Raw genomic sequence first — 7512 nt, 5'->3', positions numbered from 1 at the left:
ATTATAATATTCTGTTTTTCTCCAATTACACATTAAAGCAGTCTTAAACTTTTGTAAATCAAATTTTGAGTTCCAAATTCTATTCTGCTCCCCCCCCCCCCTTCCAATACAGTAAACAATCTGGTATGGGTTATACATGTTCAGTCATGTAAAACATTTCCCTTTCAGTAATTTTAAAAATGAAAGAAAAAATATGAAATGCTTCACAAATTTGTGTGTTATCCTTGCTCAGGGGCCTTGCTAATTTCTATATCATTCCAGTTTTAGTATCTTGTGTTGCTGAAGTTAGCACTTGTCCAAGATATCTTGATTGTCCATTCAGCTGTGTTTTTCATCCACTTGTTCTTTTCCTGTGTGGATAGTTAGGTCAAAATCTTTACAGTGATTGTGAATCTAATTTAGGAGATTTTGCAGTATTCTGGAGTTTGATGCAGTCAGCATAATGCCATCTGTGAAGGAGCATCTGGAAGACTTCAGCATTTGTAGAAAAACTCTCCTTGACTTGGACTTTGTGTGATTTCCGTGACAGTGGCATATGCTTACCTTAGATGTTCATCTCTTCTTTTATGCTATAATCAATATGAAGTTTTGGAGGAGTATTTGTCAGGGTCATAGGACTAAAAATATTGAGGACAAGGAGCGTTCTTCAAATTCATTGACTCAAAAAAAGACCCTAAAAAGGAATTGCCCACCAGAGATAGAGTGGTTATAGCTGAATCCAATAGTATCAAAAAGAAAACACTGATATGGTAAAATCCTTAACAATTAAAATAGTAAAATGGTAATCTTTAAAGTACTCACCTAGCATCTTTCACCATCATCCTTCATAGTCCTGGCAGGTATATACAAACCAACTTGCATGTTTGTGCTTGGAACCCATAAAATTGGGATCCTCTTATTCTGTAGAGACATGGCCAACACACCTCCTGCTTGTCCCCTACAAGTGACAGAGAGTGATTCTGCCTATGTAGAATCTCAACTCATGTTAAGAGGAAGAAGGTAAGGAAGCATTCTGTCTAGGGCCAACCTCATATTTGGGACCCTCAGAACTATAGAGATGCTCATTGTAATATTTCTCCATATCTCTTGTAAAAAGTGGCAGATAACTGATTCAGCCCAGGTGGAGATGGAAAGAAGGAAGGGCTAGTGACTAGTGTGGATGGCTGTACTGGAAAACCTGGTAGAGGTTCACTCTCCACTATATAGGATTGGAACTCAGACCAATGAACCTTAATTCCTACAAAGAGGCTAAAGACTATTAGGTAGGGGGAGATAATGTATGTATCACAAGATGGGGAGGATTCAAAAAATGAGGTAATGAAGGAATTTAAAGAAAGAAGGCTGAAATGCTAAGATTTCAAGAGGAAGAAAACTCATCAAAAAACCATAGCACAAATAGATAAGTTAACACAGAGGATTCTAAACCTAAAAGGATGAATGCTAAACCTGATTATGAAGCTTTCTTAACAGATACTACAAAAGAAGTGACCTAGTATTTAATGAAAGTCATGTGGGATTCCAGAAGAGTGTGAATCACTAAGATGAAATTCCAGAATGGTTCAGAAGAGAAATAGAATCCATAAAGAAAAAAAAAATTAAGAATGTCAAAAGTTACAGCTTCTAATGTAGAAATAAAATAAACGAGCAAATTAGCAAAAAATTAAATCCATAGTAGAGATTTTCTTCATAGAAGCAAAAGAAAGATTGACATATTTGGAACACAGAAATGGTAGGGAAGAATCTGACAAAAGAAGTAAAAGGGCAGTCTGTTGTGGCACATGCTGATAATCTCAGCTTCCAGGGGAGACAGGCCTGGTGGGAATACTATATTAAAAAAAAATTTTAACCATTTTTATTTAAAGTTTTGAGTTCCAAATTCTATCCCTTCTTTACTCCTTCCCCTCTCCCCCTCCCTGAGATGGTAAGCAATCAGATATAGGTTATACATGTACAATTTATGTAAAACATTTATATATTAGTTATTTTGTATAAGAAGCTTCAAATAAAAGGAAAACAAGTGAAAATTAGTGTCCTTTAGTTTGTATTCAAACAATATTTAAGTACTATTTCTGGAGGTGGATAGCCTGCTTCATACTATATATTAAGTCCTTTGGGATTGTCTTAGAGCATTATGTTGCTTAGAATAGCCAAGTCGTTCACAATTCTTCATTGAACAATACTGCTATTACTGTGTACAATGATCTCTGGTTCTGTTCACTTTACTATGCATTAGTTCATGTAAATCTTTTCAGGTTTTTCTGAAATCCTGCTTGTCATTTCTTATAGCACAACAATATTCCATTCATATACCACAGCTTGTTTAGCCATTCCCCAGTTGAGGGGCATCCCTTTGATTTCTGTTCTAAGCCATCTAAAAAGAGCTACTATAAATAGTTTTGTATAAACAGGTCCCCTTTTCCCTTTTTTTGGTATCTTTGCTGGATCAAAAGGTATGCACAGTTTTATAGCCCTTTGGGCATAAGGTCCAGGTTGCCCTCCAGAATGGTTGAATGAGTTCTTCACAACTTGGTGAGAATACTTTAGCCTAGGCATTCTGAGCTATGGTGGGTTAAGCTGGAGCCTCTATTATACAGGGGCCCCACCTGTTAGTCTGAGGAAAGGTGAATTAGCTCAGGTTGGAAATGGAGCAAGTCAAAGCTTCTCTTTGAATCAGTAGTAGGTTTGGGCCTGTGAGTAGCTCCTATACTTCCTTCCTGGGAGGAGAGATATTCAGTTTCTAAAAAATAAAGAAAGAAAAGCAAAGAGAAACAATGTTAAAAGAGCATAGAATCTTACTTAAAAGCAAAAGTCATTCTCAAAGATATGTTTTGGAAAGACAATTACACACCCTAGATCTCTTAAAAAAAAAAAAAAAAGATAAAAAGCTCGGTACCACACTGTGGGAAATAATACAAGAAAATTGTCCAGAACTTATGAGGACAGGGGGAAAAAAAAGCACCAGGGGAAAGAATTCATAGAATGCCTCCAGAAAGTCCTATGTTTCAAACATGGATGTGAGTCTGTTTTGGGAGGATAATCTCAAAAAAAGAATGGAAAGATAAGAAAGAGGAATGCATTGGAAAAAGAGGAAGGTAGAGGAGGAAGAATAGGCAAAATTATCTCACATTAATGGGACATGCAAAAAAAGTTTATATATTGAAGAGGGCAGTGGAGGGTGGAGTGGACAATACTTGAACCTTAGTCATCTGAACTGGTTCAGTGAGGGAAGAATACAAATAAACATACAACTGGCATTCAGAAATTCACAGAAATTCATCTTACCCAACTGGGAACCAGGAGGGAAAGAGATTTAAGAGGAGAGGCAGAGAATAAAAGAAAAGGTAGATTAAAGGAGGCAATAGAAGCAGAATAGTCTATTGAGCAAGCGACAGGATCAAAAAGAGAAGGACAAGTATAAGAGAACAGGATGGAGGGAAATACATAATTAATAATCATAATTGTGAAGGTGAATGAGATGAGATGATAAAACAGAACAGGATAGCAGAGTGAAATAGCATCCAGATTCCAATAATTTAATTTACAAGAAACACATTTGAAGCAGAAAGATAGACGCAGTTAAAGTAAGGGGCTAGAACAAAATCTATTATGATTCAGATGAAGTAAAAAAGACAGGAGCGGATATCATGATCTCAGACATGGCAAAAGCAAAAGTGGACCTAATTAAAATAAATAGGGAAACTCCATTTTGTGAAAAGACAACATAGGCAATGAATTAATATCAATATTGAACATATGTATGTATCAAATGGCATAGTATCCAAATTTTTAAAAGAAAAGTTAAATTAATTACAGGAGAAAATAGATTGTAAAATTATAATAATATGGCACCTCAGTTTACCTCTATTAGGCCTAGATAAATCTATATGTAAACAAGAAGGAAATGAAAGAGATGAATATACCATTTTAGAAAAAAAAACAGACATAACACTGGGAAATAATGAAAGGGAATAGAAAGGAGCATTTCTTTCTCAGCTGTGTATGATGCTTCACAAAAATGGACTGTGTATTAGGACATAAAAACTCAGAAGCAAATATGGAAAAGCATAAAAATTAAATTCATCTTTTTACTGGTCATAATGTAATAAAAATTTCATTCAATAAAGGGCATTTGCAGCCTATATTAACAGTTAGTTGGAACCTAAGTCTAATCCTAAAGAATGGATGAATGAGAGAGTAAATCATAGAAATAATTTAATTAAAGATAATGACAACAGTGAAACAGTGTGAAAATATTTGTGGGATGAAAGCACAACAGTACTTGGGGGAAAATTCTATCTCTGGGTGCTTACATCAGTAAAAGAGGGAGAGAGCAAGTCATTGAATTGGATGTGCAGCTAAAAAATTTTTAAAAGAGCAACATAATCCCCAATTAAATATAAAGATAATACAAATTAACATAATTAAAAATAAAGCAACAATAACAACAGTAGCCCAGTAAATAAAATTAGGAACTGTTTTTTTTTTTAAAATAAACTGTTGGCTAAATTGATTTAAAAAATAGACAAGAAAACCAAAGTACAAGCACCAAAAATGAAAATGTGAATCTATAATTAATGAAAGAAAAAAAGCAATTGTTAGGAAATATTTTCCTTAGCTCTTTACCAATAAAATTGGCGATTTAAGTAAAATTTATTAATATTTACAAAAAATAAATTGAGCAGATTAACAAAACAAATAGATACTTTAATAACCCCATCTTAGAAAAAGAAATTGAATAAGCCAAAAAAAAAAAGAGCTCCTCAAGGAAAGAAAAGCCACGACCAGATGGATTTACAAAGTAATTCTCCCCCAAATTTAAAGAACAGTTCCAATACTATATAAATTGAAAAAATAAATAAAGGAGTTCTTCCAAATTCTTTCTATAACACAAATATGGTCCTGATGAATAAGTCAGAAATAGAGAAAGAAAACTATAGACCAATTTCCCTAATGAATATTAATGTAATAATTTAAAATACTACCAAGAAGATTACAGTAGTATATTCCAAAGTTATGTAACCATGCTGGATTAGATAAAAAATGCAGGGCTGGTTTGGCATTAGTAAAATTATAAATATCATTGACATTATCAGTAACAGAAACAGTAATTCATATGATTTTTTTCAATAGATGAAGGAAAAAATCTTTTGAAAAAATACAATACCCTTTCATAATAAAATCATTAGGAAGCACAGGAATAAATGGAACTTTCCTTAAGAATTTAAGTAATATTTATCTAAAACCTAGAGCTATTATTATCTGTAGTGGGGATAAACTAGAAACCTTTCCACTACTATCAGGCATGAAGCAGTGTAGCCCCAATGTAATATTCACAGCACTGATGGTGACTATGAATATGCTGGCATAATTCTCAATCACAAAATATAATAGACTCTCCACATAGAAGACAGAAGCAAAACATTTATTCTGACACCAGGAAACCGAATCCATCATAATAAGAAGTTAATACACCCTAGCACAGCAGGGAGCCACAGCATCCTTTAGCCTTGCGACAAACAAACACTTATAAGTCTAGCTGTCTCCCTGGGTCCATCCTCTCCTCCCTCCAGCTCTAACTACTCTGACTCCCAGCTTCCTGTGGGTTCTTCTCTACCCTTCAGCAAACTCCTCCCACCACAGGCTCTGTGTGATTACATTCAATCTATTAGGGGTCAGGGAAGATCTTTCTTCAAATTCTCTTAGGCCTATTAAGGGGCAGGGAAGACCTTCAAATTTCCATTACCATTACATTTGGCCCCAAGATCTTTCATGCCCCATACATAGCAAAAATACATTAACAGTATATTTCATTATTTAGGTTAATGGAAGTTTAGGGGTAACTGGTGTTAACAGATCTTTACAACAATGTAACAGGGATAGCAGAAAATAAGCACATAAAACAATATTAGGGTGGGACTTGGGGACAGGCATCCCATCATTCCCCCATTAAACGAATGGGCTTCAGAATCTTGGGGTAAAGGGCAAAGGTCTCTTCTCCATAACTACTTCCTGCTGAAATTGGACGTAGAGTTGTCCCTGCCCCAAAAGGTTCCATTCAAGAGGTCAGTTATTTAGCTGGCATCTGGAACTTGATTGACACTACCTCCCATTTGAGAGGTCAGTTCTTTAGCTAGCATCTGGAGCTTGATTGATGCTAGGTCCATCACAGTCGTGGACAGGGGGCAACATCCACTTAAGTGATCAGGCATCTGCAGGTGGTGGGGGTGGGGTGGGTCCTAAGCCTGCAGGAAATAAATGTGCCAAACAAGTTTAACAGACAAAAAGCCCAAAAGAAACAAATACAGGGTCAGTTGTGCTTCTGGAGTCCATGAACACACCATCATAGCTAGTGGGTTCATTCATGGTAGAATATATGAGTTAAGGATATGATTTGGTAATCATAATTTGGTAATCATCTTCTCCAGAATAAACAACAGTTATAGTATTATCTTTCCAATGTGCTATAATTTCTGCAGCCTTTGGAACATTGTCTGGCTTCTGCTTCTACTCATACTTTAGCTCCTAATTTTTTTTCTATCAATAGAACCAAACCCTTCAGTTCCTCTGATAGTTATTTTGGAAGGAGGGTAAGTTTTCACAGGGGGTATTGTTTCACAAGGAATAATCATCACTTGAACTATTCTATCATTTTACAAAACTGTATAGGTTCTTTACCCAAATTTTAGAATGTTACAGTAATTTCACCTTGATAATTAGGATGTATTACTCCAGCCAATACATATATTCCTGGAGCTGCTAATCCTGATTTAGGTAATATCTGCCCCAAATGATTTTTAGGGATTCTCATACATATTCCAGTAGAGATTTTCTTATTTCTTTTCTATCCAACCCAAAGTCCTCTAAACAGTGTTAATCATATCCTGCCAAACCAGGTGTTCCTGGATTTGGTGCAGGGACATCTTGCCTCACAGTCTAATACTCAATATTTGGGATCTTATGTGTTTGCTGTTTTCTGATTTGCAGATTTGGGGTCATCATTCTGGCTAGAGGTATACTTCTTCCCATTGGTCGGTTATTCAAATTATGTAAAGCAGTGAACAAATTATCCTTTCAATATTGATACAAATATTAGAACTTAACTTCCTTAACTGTTCTTTCAGTAAGCCATTCATTCTTTCAATTAACCTAGATGCTTATGCATAATATGGAATATAATATATCCATTCTATATTGTTTAATATACAATATGTCTTCATTTCATTACCTCGAAATGTGACCCATTGTCACTTTGAATCTACATTGGGGTTCCATAATATAGACTTAGGATATCTACATTCTTATAAGGACAAGCCACTAGTACACCTGAATAGGTGTCAACACAAGTACATATAAATTTGCACCCTTTATCTTGTGGTACAGGACCAATATAATCTATTTGCCAAATTTAGGCTGGGACTTTTCCCCTTGCTATCTCTCCAGTGACTACCTGAGGAACAGTTCGTTACTTTTCCAGTTAATATATATATATATATATATATATATATATATATA

General features: G+C 35.1%; 1 protein-coding gene and 1 non-coding gene across 4 annotated transcripts in view; one reads left to right on the top strand and one right to left on the bottom strand.

The window, feature by feature from the left end:
* TAB3 (TGF-beta activated kinase 1 (MAP3K7) binding protein 3) overlaps nucleotides 1–7512 on the top strand; it is a 109243-nt gene that overhangs the window by 21991 nt on the left and 79740 nt on the right. The gene's annotated exons all lie outside the window — the stretch shown is intronic.
* Nucleotides 188–292, bottom strand: LOC138144347 (U6 spliceosomal RNA). Its single transcript, XR_011163916.1, has one exon. It is a non-coding gene; the product is annotated as a U6 spliceosomal RNA (small nuclear RNA).

The sequence above is a fragment of the Petaurus breviceps genome, unplaced genomic scaffold, assembly GCF_028583685.1.
Source record: "Petaurus breviceps papuanus isolate PSGF00001 unplaced genomic scaffold, PetGlider_PUasm1.0 90696, whole genome shotgun sequence".
Classification (NCBI taxonomy): domain Eukaryota; kingdom Metazoa; phylum Chordata; class Mammalia; order Diprotodontia; family Petauridae; genus Petaurus; species Petaurus breviceps.
This window is presented reverse-complemented; position numbering and strand designations above follow the sequence as displayed.